Here is a 12,767-nt window from a genome sequence, read left to right on the forward strand (position 1 = left end):
GTGTGTGTGTGTACAGGCGCGTGCGCGCGCGCGCGTGTGCCCCTGAGTCGGGGAGCTGTGGTGTGCCTCAGGGTCTGCGTGCTCTCTGTGGTATGTGTGTCTGTGCATCCTTGCATCCGTCTGTCATCTGGCCTCTCCTCCAGCGTGTCTAGGACACATGGAGCGGTGCGTGCCAACCCGGCCATCATCTAGCGAGTGTGCCTGGCTCGCCCTCTCCCGCGCGTCCTACTCTCCCAGCCCCTAGTCTCTGTCTGTCACTTTTGCACTCCCAGAGCGGAGGACTTGCTATCCCACCTTCAGTTTAGAACGGTGTGTGTGTAAAGGAAACTAGACTCCCCTTTGGAAACCTCCCGTGCCCCCAATACGAGTTCGGTTTTCGAGTTCACTGGGAGAGGACGTGTGCGAGCGTCTCAGGTGCGAACCTGTGTGCTGTCCCTCTCTGTAGCTGCTGCGGATGGGCGCAGATTTTAAAGCTGCTCGCTGGCTTCTAGCGCTGGGTCATCGCGACTCTCACTCTCTGCCCTGGAACCCCACCTGGTGGACAGTTATAGTACAACAGATGCAGAGGGAAGCTATTCCTGCTCCCCTTCCCTCCGTCTCCTCTCTGTGGGAGATCGCCCCTAGAGGGCCTGCTTGTAGACTCCCAAAGGGCTCAGACTTCCACCCCAGGCAACTTGGAGCTCAGGACTCACAGAGACCCTGTCAGGACCACTGTGGACCCAGAAATAGAGGGCTGGGGCACATTCTCACAACAGGGAAGTTTCACTGGACAGTCAGCTCTGGACTGGGCAATCAGGAGTGGCCAGGCCAGGCCACCCATCCGCAGTGTAGGGACGAGGCTGGTGATAATGCGGCTGGGAGAGATTGCTGAGGCTCTGTTGCTTTGGAGAGCCCTACGCATCCAACCTGATCTCCACCCCATCACCACCCCCAGACATGGTCCTGGCCCTGAGGTGGTGAAATGGGCAAGAGGACCCTGCGAAACCCACCTGTGAAGACAGGCACCACGGAAAGCAGGGGCACACAGCCTTGTAGCGATGCAGACAGGTGCACAGGCAAATACTGAGCACACACACACAGAGGAAGGACGCCTACTTAGAGAATCATTGTCAATAAATTCAAGTCATAGCTGCCTTCCAGCCAGCAACTACCGGAGTCCACAAGAGGTGCCTGCTCTGCGGGAGCACAGCCCCAGAAGTCTCCCTGGATGCACTGCCTTCTCCCCCTCCGCCACATCCAGGGAACGGCTTTTGTGCACGTCCATCCTCTAATGGGCGGGTGTGCAATGGGCGTGGGATGGGGCCTGGGGAAGGCAGTCTGAGTCCTTATTGCCCAGCCACCAAGTGGGGTCTCGGGGAATGTCCACAGGGCCAGCATGGCCTCACAGCAATAGCTGCTGGATTTCCTAATTGGAACCATTTCTCTGCTCAGATCCCAAGAGCCCTTAGGAAACAAAGAGGGAAAGCCATGTCTTGGCGAGTAGGAATGCTGGGCTGTGGAACAGGTTCTCATTTGGAGGGGCTGGGACACAGAAGGGTCAGCAGCCATCTTCGCAGTCAGAGGACATTCTTTCATTGACCACAGGGACGTTTGACCCTGGCCCCAAACTGAGCCCTGATCTAGTCCTTAGTCTTACCTATGACCCTGAGCCTACTCTTACACTGACGCTTAATCCTGGTCCCAGGTTGGCCCTACCCCTGATCCCAGACTGACCTCAAGTCCCATCAAGCATCACCCAACTTCACCTTTGGTCAGAAGAGTGCGACTGGCCCCTTGTGGACTGGCCCAAAGCTGGCTCTGGGAGCAGGAGTGGCTCGAAGACAGAATATTTTCCTCCCTCTGGCCTGAGAATGATCTGCCTGTTCCCCTCTGAGCATCCCTCTCCCTCCAGGACGGCTGTAGCTAATGTCCCAGGAACTCATGGACACTCTCTGCCTACAGCCCTTTCCCAGGGGGCCCAGAGCACCCACCTAGGCTTCAGCTCCTGCCTGCAGCACTCGGAAGGCTGGGCTCACAGCTTGCTTCTCAAGTCCCTGTCGTCCTTAAGGCACCTTGAAATCAGTCAAAACAGACTGGGGCGTCCGTTGTGGGGATGCTGGTCCAAAGGGAGTTCTACGTGGATGAGCCTGGCAAAGCTTGGCAGAGGGGCTGGGCGGATGCGGAGGACAAGGCCTCAGGCACTCTGGGAATATGCATTCAATGGGCAGGGCACAGCCTCTGACCCTCTGACTGGGCTCAGAAAACACTCATCAGGGGAGGGGGGAGTGGTGGGGAGGGGATCTGCCTAAAGTCCCGCTCCTCACCCAGGCGCAAGGCTCTCCAGGAGTGCCCTGGACTTTCTATGCCCAAAGGAGTGAAGACATTTAACCATCCAAACTCCTTACCCATGCACAGTCCTATGAGGGCAACAAATCTATCTTATTTCATCTTCACAACAGCCCCGTGGGGTGACACTATGTTTAGATACTAGGTTTGCACACTGCTTTTTGTACTGATGAGAAAACAGGCCCAAAGTCCCCCTGCCCACCCCCATTGTATTGTCCTGGCCACACCCCCACCAAGCGAGCCTGCGGCCACTGAGACACAAGGTCCTGTCCCAGCGGCGGCTGCCCCTTTGTTTAAAGCTGACAACAGAGGGAGTGGTCAATTTTACACTCGATTTTGCACAATTTGGGCCTGGAATTTTTTTTTTTTAATTTGAAATATTTTTACTTTCTTTTCACTAAAACTACCTTGCTTCCTCCAACCAGAGCCAAATGGAAAGGGGGGCGGGAAGAGAGCCCAGGGTGATGGTGGGGGTGGCTCCTTGGTCCTACCGACCAGTGCCCAGGGAGCAGAGACCGGGAGGCGGGAGGCAGGCGACAGGGCTAGGACTCAGGTCTGCAGAGTTGTGTGGGGTCTTCCTGGCTTCCCGTCTGGGCCCTGTGGTCCAGCCTGAGAGACAGAACTCAGGATCCTCTCTGCTCGGGCCCGTCCTGCCCGCTGGCTGGCACCAAGGAGCCCTTGGGAATCCGCTCTCCGCTCCTCCTCGTCCTCCCTAGGGCCTCAGGCTGGCCCTCCTTTCATTCCAAGGACTCTCAGCACAGTGGCAGGCCCCCTCCCCTGACAAATTCCAAGGCCAGTGCAAGGGACAATCTGTTTCCATCAGAGGAGCTACGGAGAGAGGCCTGCCCGGGACGCCAGCTCCTGCTCAGGCCTGTTCCTCACCCCCTTCTGCGGAGCTGGAGCAAAGCAGCTACTCCGGCCGGCCGGCCAGCACTGCCCCTTCAGCCACGGAGCCCATCTGTGGCCACAGGCATGCCTCCGGAGGCGCTCGCCTGCCTTCTCCCACTCTGCGCCCTCCCGAGCGAGCGAGCGAGCACCATTCTGGCTGGCAGTGCCCCTCCGGTGCCCAGTCCTCAAGGACAGTTTAGAGGACGCTCCCTGGCTGTGCCCTGGCAATTCCCAGAGGGGAAGAAACCCCTGCCGGCCATGCTGGTGGGGGTGGGGACTTAACCCGCTTGGCTTGGGAATCACCACAGCCCCCTCCTTGCAGCTTCGGGCTCCGAGGCCTTTGCTTAGAACACGTACTGACCCTCAAAGCCACTGCCGGCCAGAGGCCCACCGGCCCACCCACCTCTTCGGAGCCGCCATCCTGCCCTTTGGGATGCTATGGAGCAAGAGCTGGATTCCGGGTCCTAGTTGTTCATTTCTCAAAGGTTTCCTTCTTCTTTGTCCCCGAGTGTGACTCGCTCCCAGCCCACACGCACAGGTACCCTCTCGTTCCTGGCTCTTTAGATTTTTTTTTTTTACTTTTGTTTTATAGACAACCACCCCTATCCACGTCTCTCCCTCGTAGTGGCAGATGTAAGCCCAGTCCCAGCCGCTCAGAGAGCAGCACCTGAGTTTCCTCAGATGGAAACGGGAGAGAGCCCTGCACCCGCCCCCCTGGCCCCCTGGGCAGGGGGTGGCCCTCGGGAAAGAACTTGGCTTCTTTCTCCTTTGCCTGAACATGGAACGAGCCTCACCCGTGCCTCATCCCAGAAATCTCGGTCCAGCGACTGGCCCCAGAAGGAATTTTTCCAAAGAAATGGAAACACCCCCACCCTCCTAGTCAAAGCCCCCATAATACCGGTCCTTTTCCGCCCACCCCACACCCAACCCAGACGAAAGCAACCCACAAAGGGACTTGCCAATAGAGCCAACAGGGTAGGTAGGAGGAACGCACCTGGCAACTGTGTCCAGATCAGCACTGCCTGGGAAAGAGCGGCCTGCCTGCCGGTGGCGACGGGGCCCACGCTGGCTGTGGCTGGCAGGGACACTGTGCGGCGATGGCTGGGGAGCCAAGAGCCCTTTATAGCCTGCAACCTGCCCTGGCACCGCCCACTGGGTGGTTGTAACCAGGCCTGCAACTAGGGGAGTCGCTAGGAGCGGGGAGAGCATCCACCCCAGGACCCCAGGGCCAGGCCCCCGCGCACAAGAATCTGGGATTCGACCTCCTCCCATCTCAGGCAACTGGGTGTGCTGGTATGTGTATGAGACTCTGTGTGTGTGTCTGTGTGTGTATGAGACTGTGTGTGTGTCTGTGTGTGTGTATGAGACTGTGTGTGTATGTGTGTGTATGAGACTGTGTGTGTGTCTGTGTGTGTGTATGAGACTGTGTGTGTATGTGTGTGTATGAGACTGTGTGTGCTGTGTGTGTATGTGTGTGTATGAGACTGTGTGTGCGTGTGTGTATATGAGACTGTGTGTGTGCTGTGTGTGTATGTGTGTGTATGAGACTGTGTGTGTGTCTGTGTGTGTATGAGACTGTGTGTGTCTCTCTATGTGTGTGTATGAGACTGTGTATGTGTGTGTTTGTGTGGGTGTATGAGACTGTATGTGGATGTGTGTGTATGAGATTGTGTGTGTTGTCTGTGTGTATGTGTGTGTTTATATTAGGTTGTGTGTGTGTGTCTGTATCTCTCTGTGTGTAGAGACTGTGTGTGTGTCTCTGTGTGTGTATGAGGCTGTGTGTGTGTGTAGAGACTGTGTGTGTGTCTCTCTGTGTGTGTGAGGCTGTGAGTGTCTATGAGACTGCGTGTCTGTGTGTGTGTATGAGCCTGTGTGTCTATGAGACTGTGTGTCTGTGTGTGTGCCCGCGTGCTTAAACATCCATTCAAAGACCTCAGATCCCTTTCCCTCATCCCCTTTCTCTGGCAGTAACAGTTTTTGAAAGGACGAGGAGAGCAGTGTGTTTCTGCTCAGTTTATCAAATTACACTCAGTGACAAAGGACTGAAGTGCATTTTCTTGAAGGCTTGACAATCAGGATCCAGGCAGAAAAAAAGAAAGGCATGACAGAGAACCCAGAGCTTTTGTGGAAGGTAAAACACCGATATGAGAGGCGGGGGGTGTGGTTGGGTGGCTCTAAGGGAATTTGCCTTCACATTGTCTGGTATTAAAAACTGCTTTCCCCACCCTCAACCTTAGCTGCAAAAATCCCACGGATCCCAGAAATTTCGAGGTTGTTGGTTTTTAGAAGGAATGCTGTTCATTTTCACATGGGCTGCATCAGAGAGCTGGAGCACAGCCTCCTCCCTCCGTGCCCCGCCCAGCCCCTGCAGGGCAGTCTTCTCAGGCCCCTGCTCCTGGAGGTGCAGGGCCCTACCTGGGCCTGTGCAGCCAGCTTCCTCCTAGGCGTCTGGTTGGGATGGAGATGGGTTGGGCTTCTCCCTGCCAATCAAAGTTCCATCCTGCACTTGACCTCCCAAGATTGTTAGGTGGAGAAGGATGGACTGTCAGGGCAGTTTGGGGCCTGAGGCAGAGGACATGAAAGTATTGGACTGCTTGTCCCAAGGGTTTCCATTCTTTGGGGACTAAAGGGAGGGCAGCAACCCAAGTTATCAGTCTTTTTTAAAAAAATGTATATTTTATTGATTTTTTACAGAGAGGAAGGGAAAGGGATAGAAAGTTAGAAACATCGGTAAGAGAGAAACATCAATTCAGCTGCCTCCTTGCACACTCCCTACTGGGGATGTGCCCACAACCAAGGTACATGCCCTTGACCAGAATCAAACCCGGGACCCTTCAATTCGCAGGCCAACGCTCTATCCACTGAGCCAAACTGGTTAGGGCCCAAGTTATCAGTTTTTAATGCAGAAGAACAGCCTGGGAAGAAAGAGACCCCCTTACCAGAGCGTGGAGACTGGCCAGGAACAAGCCCACCCCTGCCCTGCCTTCCCATTCCCAGTGGCTGTGGGAGCTCGGCGAGCAGAGCTAACCTGGGAACCCCGTCAGGAGAAGTCCCCACCCTTGGGTCCAAATCACTCCCTCATGCTTGAGGCCATGGCTAGTGCAGGGAGGCTGTGTGGTAGCCGCCTGAGCATCCCCCCTTCCTCCTCACACCTCCACCACCAGCACTCCCCTCCAGCTCCAGGCTAACCGGGGTCCCCATGCTGTGGCTTTCATAGTTTCCTCCCTCGATACTGATATTGTAGCCAAAGATCAGAGGAACAATTGCCAAGCACAAAAGCACCTCCTGGCCCCGACTGTTCTGAGGGCCAAGGCCATGCCTGCCTCCAGGGTCTCACCTGGTCCCCCGGCCTGGGCCGGACCACCCGGGAGCACTGAGAGGTTGGTGGGGGGACTTTGGCGCCTCTCACACATACTGTCCATCAGCATCCTCACCAAGACTCCACGCTTTTTCAAGTCAAGCTTCAGTACAAGTCCCCAGTCTCCCAGCCCCTGTGAGCAGATGGCCACCCTGACACCCCTTCTCTCTGGGAAATCTGGAGCGCCTCTGACTCTCTCTTAGTCTTCCATCCGTGGGATTCATTCCTTCCTCACGGCCCTGCTACTCCACACCCATTCATTCTTCATGCTCGCGAAGAGCCAGAGTGGCTTCATCGCTGAGAACAAGGGGTCTGGGGCCCGCGAGACCTAGCTCTGCCATTGACGAGCTTGAGCGCTCTGCTTCCTTTCTGAGCCTCGCAGTGTGGTGAGTGGATGAGAAGGGAAGGAGAGTGGAGGCAGGCAGACCTATTAGGACAGCGGTTCTCAACCTGTGGGTCGCGACCCCTTTGGCGATCGAACGACCCTTTCACAGGGGTCACCTAAGACCATCCTGCATATCAGATATTTACATTACGATTTATAACAGTAGCAACATTACAGTTATGAAGTAACAACGAAAATAATTTTATGGTTGGGTCACAACATGAGGAACTGTATTTAAAGGGCCAGAAGGTTGAGAACCCCTGTATTAGGAGACCCGTTTTCACTCAGGTGATAATAATAATAGCGGTAGCCATAGTGACCACACAGTAAGAATAGCCAACAGGTACTAAGCACGTCCCATGTGCCTGGCACTTTTTAAAGCACTCCCACATGTATTGTTTCATTCCACCCTCACAGCGACCCCAGGAGGCAGGTACTATCACCTCACTTTATAGAGGAAGAATCTGGGGTGGCCCGTGTTGGGCAACCAAAACGTGGGCAGGCTCTGAGGTGTGGAGGGATGAGGGGGTCAGGATTCTGGTTGGGTGACTGGGTGCACGAAGGTACTACCTACTGAGCCAGGGGACCGGGGCTGAGGCTTGGGGAACCGGGTGAGGAGTTGAGTTTTGTCCTGGAAGGTTCTAGGTGGTTAAGAGATGTCCGTGTGGTGCTGTCTGGTGGGCGGTGGAGACAGAAGCACAGAAGAGGGAGCTGAGCCGGGAGGCGTGGCCGCCGTCGACACTCAGAGGCTGATGGAGCCACAGGAGTGGAGAAGCGACACAGAGAGGCCAGGACAGAGCCCAGGAACACGGGCGGTCAATTTCAAGCGGAGGAAAAGGGGTCTGGGGAAGAGGAGCTCTTTTCTTTGCACAAAACACAGGTCCTCATCAGCCTCACTCGAGACTGAGATTGCTATTCATTCGTTTCCCCTCAGCACTCAGCATCTCAGGGGTATCAAGGAAATTGAGTTAGCAATCTCACCTCACCCACCCTAGGAGCACACACACACACACACACACACACACACACTCACCCTACCCACCCTAGGAACAGACACACACTCTCACACACACACACACACACACACACACACACTCACACACACTCACCCTACCCACCCTGGGAACACACACACACACACATACACACACATAGCTCTTCCGGACCCATGAGCAAGAGGAGTCTTCATCCAGCAGCCTTTTAGGAGTGAATTTGGCGTCTTAGAATCGTATCTGAAACCATCTATTTCACAGAGGCATCCCCCACATCCATATGGTGACATGACCACTTCTAGGAGTGCCTCCCAAGGGGTATGGGCCTCAGACCGAGATCTGCTCAGGCTGCATGTCTGTCATTGGGCAGAGCCCCCCGCCCTGCACTGTGTCCATCAGACTGTGGGATCCCAGCGCCCCCTGCACTGTGTCCATCAGACTGTGGGATCCCAGCCCCCCCTGCACTGTGTCCATCAGACTGTGGGATCCCAGCCCCCCCTGCACTGTGTCCATCAGACTGTGGGATCCCAGCCCCCCCTGCACTGTGTCCATCAGACTGTGGGATCCCAGCGCACCCTGCACTGTGTCCCCATCAGACTCTGGGTTCCAGAGGACACACCCTGACTCTGCAGCCCTCTGCTCTGAGCTCAGGGCTGAGACAAGAAGGGCAGCTTTGGGGGCGGGCAGTGGAGGGTCCAGTGAGAAGGGCCTGTTCACACCACACACTGTTGTGGTCAGCAGCAGGACCAAAGCCCAGCAGACGGAGTCGTCACACAGACCCCTGTGGGGATGGGGTGGGGGTGGGGAGGGGGCTGGCATCCCTTCCCACGCGCTCTCCTGACCCACCGCGGGAGGGCCACGCGCTGGAGGAGCAAGCAGGGTGCAGAGTGGCCTCGAGGGGCCGGGGCCTGGTGGAGGCAGGAGTGAAGGATGAGACAGGGAAGGCAGGGGAGGAGGAAGGGGGTGCTCAGGCCAGATCTCTGCAGGATAGAGCTGGTCATTAAAGCCCCAGCTCAGCAGCCCTGGGCCAGCCGTACCCTCCGAGGGGAGGCCAGGCGTTGCCCTCAGGGGCGAGAGGCAGCTGCGGGGAAGACACCAGGCACAGCCGCCAGCTGGAGACCAAAGGAGCAAGGAGAAGCTTGAATGCTTCCTCTCCTGGTGGATGCACACGCGCTCACGGAGACTCACATGACACAGGCCCTGCCCTCCCCACTCTCTGTGAGCTGTTCAGGGGCTGAGCTCCATGGCCTTGGAGCTTCTTGCCGGCAAAAGGGCCGCCCGCCATCCTCAGCACCTGAGGGCCCAGGATGGCGTTCAGGGTGGAGAAGGCTACACCCACGTGAAAAGGATCCTGGGGGTGGCCTGGGCCGCAGATATGGGCTCCCAGGACGCAGCTCAGATGGGCACGTGGTCAGTTTGGGGGACACAAGATGAACTATTGTGCAGGGGCAGCCCAGCTCAGAGCGCCCATCGCTGATTCCTCAGGCTCTAGGGCAGGGGTCCTCAAACTTTTTAAACAGGGGGCCAGTTCACTGTCCCTCAGACCGTTGGAGGGCCGGACTATAGTTTAAAAAAAAAACTATGAACAAATTCCTGTGCACACTGCACATATCTTATTTTGAAGTAAAAAAACAAAACGGGAACAAATACAATATTTGTATTTGCATGTGGCCCGCGGGCCGTAGTTTGAGGACCCCTGCTCTAGAGTTACAAGAATTTTTCCCACACTCCTACCCCATGGTTCTGCCAGGTCCCCAGCCTCCCCAGCCCCCAGGGCAGCTGCAGCAATGGGTGTAGAGCAACTGCAGAGAGAGGGGACACCCTGTGCACAGGTTGAGGGTTGTCTGGAAAGGAGACGTTAGGGCCACAGGCCCCTCCCAGCCACCACACACCCAGCCAGCAGGACGGGCCGAGGGCAGTGGAGGGCACAGCCAGGCCTGAGCTCCGCCATTCGCCAGCTGTATGGTCTTGGCCAAGTCACTTCACCTCTCAGAGGCTTAATTTTCTCATAAAAGTGGGAAGAATAGCCCTAACCGGTTTGGCTCAGTGGATAGAGCATTGGCCTGCGGACTCAAGGGTCCCAGGTTCAATTCCGGTCAAGGGCATGTACCTTGGTTGTGGGCACATCCCCAGTAGGGGGTGTGCAGGAGGCAGCTGATTGATGTTTCTCTCTCATCGGTGTTTCTAACTCTCTATCCCTCTCCCTTCCTCTCTGTAAAAAATCAATAAAATATATTTTTGTTTTAAAAAAGTGGGAAGAATAGTCTTGCCTCACTGAACAGTTGGCAGATGTGAGGATTAAAAAAACAGACAGTCTCTACACCACACTTGACTCAGTGGCGGGCTCACAGCAGGGTCGGGTTGAAGGTGAAGCTGAAGCTTTGGGGTCTCTCACGTGTGCAGGATCCTGGGAGGGGCCCTGGCAAGTCTTCGTTTTGCGTTATTTTCCTAAAGGGGGTCCCCCAAATCACACAAGCTTCAGGTTTCACACGTCCTGGGATCTGAAAGACAGTTTTCCCCTCCCCATCTCACGCCTTTCTCAATCCTCTCCAGCCACTTCCCGCACAGAAGGACTGCCTGGTCGGTCTGGCCTGTCAGAGCCATGGTGATCCCTGGGGGAGGTCTCTCCCCCCCACTCCCCCTATGGAGGTCTAAGTGAATCCCTTCCCGAGAGGCTGCCCAAGCCCTGGGCCTCATCTCTGAACGGGACTTGCTGCCGATTTCACTGTCGATTCGCCACCTCCCCCCCGCCCCAATCCTCCACGCACAGCAATCGGCCCGACCCAGGAACCCTGTTAAATGAATTCTCTGGATTCTCAAAAGTTGTGGTTGCCTCTGGGCACAGTGTTCAAGCCTGGCAGGGGCTTTGGCTCTACAAAATGATGAACTCTCACAGAGGCCAGTGGTAGGGCTGTGCTAAGCAACACAGGGGCTCAGGAATGGACCTTGAGGAAAACAAAAGCCACTTGGCCGGCTTCTCCACGAGCACCCGCTTCCCTCAGGAGCCTCGGAGGGAGTGGGGACACAGGGCTCCCTCCTCAGTGTCTGAGAGATGGATGGGGCTGATTTTTTCCACGATTCCTCCCCATAAATCTGATTTGGCCCCTCATCTGTCTAGGCCAGTCTCCATGGAGGTGGGTGGTGGTGATGAATGGGCTGCCTGGCTAATGTGACTGGGCTGGCAGGGATGTGGGGAGGGGCTCTGCGCTGATGGATGGTCCTCATGAGGGCATATTGCATTAGACACCCCTAACACAATCAGGGGGCCATTACGAGACCAATTTGTTGCTCTTCCTCACCAGGGTGGGGCCGTGGAGCTGGAAGATTGAGGAGGGCGGCAGGACTGGGAGACACCTGGGGGGCCTCAGGAGGGGCCAGATCTCCCCGCAGGGGCTCCTCCCAGGGAAATCTATGCAGCTGAAGGCAGCGCCACATGGAATGAGAAGAGAGGACGTGAGGCCCAGGGAGCAGGTGTGACCCGTCCAAGGTCACTCCTGGAACCAGAAGGAAGAACGGGAATCAGCACTTGAGCCTCCTGCTCCCTGTGCGGGTGACCAGGATGGAGGAGCAGTGGATCAGGAGGGGAGAGGTTGTCACTGTGTCCTTAGCAGGCCGACTGAAGCCAGCCCAGCCTCTGTCACGGGGCGGCTGTCTACTGGGCGTCCCACAGATGGCACCCACTCCACACCACCCATCGGCCACTTGAGTTCCGATCTTCCTCTTGTCATTTTAAAGGCGCCTCCTAAACACTACACTGTCTCTAGTCTTTCCTTATCCTCTAGGCCACCAGAACGGACCTATAAAACCACATGTTCTTTCCTGCTTAAAGCGGCTAGCAGCTCCCGGGGCCCTCGGGATGGGGGTCCAGGAGGGCACTGACCAGCCCCTCTCCCAGCCTCCGCTCTGGCCTCCCTCCAACTCACCCAGCCTCTACCGTGAAAGCGGCCACACACGTGTACACCGCTAGGTCCTCCACGCGGACCGCGGGGCAGGGCCCTGGTCACGGAGCCTCCAGTTCCCGGACGCTCCGCCAGTGCAGGCTTCGTTCCCTCTTGTTTCCTTTTCCCCTTGGACCCCCAGCCCCTCTCCATCCCCCACCTTCATGCCCGACTCACACGCCACTGCGTTGTCCCTGGTGGCGTGTGCATATCTTTGAAAATAGCGCTATCATATGTATTTTTAATGGACATAAATGACCTGGTACTAGAAATCTTGTCTCAGATATTTAAAAAATGCCATGTGTTTGAGATCTATTCATGTTGCTTTATGTACTTTCAGTTTGTTACTCCGACTGTTGCAAAATATTCCCAAATGTGTACGGTATTTACCACACTTTGTTCTAGCAACAGACACCTAGTTTCCTCCGGCTCCCGTGGCTGCACGCACTGTGCAGCACATGTGGCTTTCTCTGGGTGTCCACCCAGGAGGGGCCCTCGGGCTCCCCGAGATGCGCGCTCCAGGTAAGTTCCTGTGACTCAGAGGGGCTGCGCTGGCTCACGCTGGCCCGCAGCGCCCCGGCGGGCCTGGCTCCCTCATCGCCAACAACACTGACGTTACTTCACTTTCTAACTGTGCCAGGCTGGTGGGTGCCAGGCGATCAGCCTTCACACAGTCACCACTGCTCTGAATATCCTTCCCTGTCACGTCCCCTTTGATAGTCTTCAGCTTTAAACATCCTGGTTTTACTGGCTGGTAAACTCCTTCTTCTTTTTCAAAACCCAAATCAAATATCATCTTCTTTATGGCGTTTTCTAGCTTGTCACCCTTTCCTTGGTGCTCCAGAACATTCTGTACATTCCAGCTTAGCATTTATCCTGTC

The sequence above is a fragment of the Myotis lucifugus genome, unplaced genomic scaffold, assembly GCF_000147115.1.
Source record: "Myotis lucifugus unplaced genomic scaffold, Myoluc2.0 scaffold_186, whole genome shotgun sequence".
NCBI classification, from domain to species: Eukaryota; Metazoa; Chordata; class Mammalia; order Chiroptera; family Vespertilionidae; genus Myotis; species Myotis lucifugus.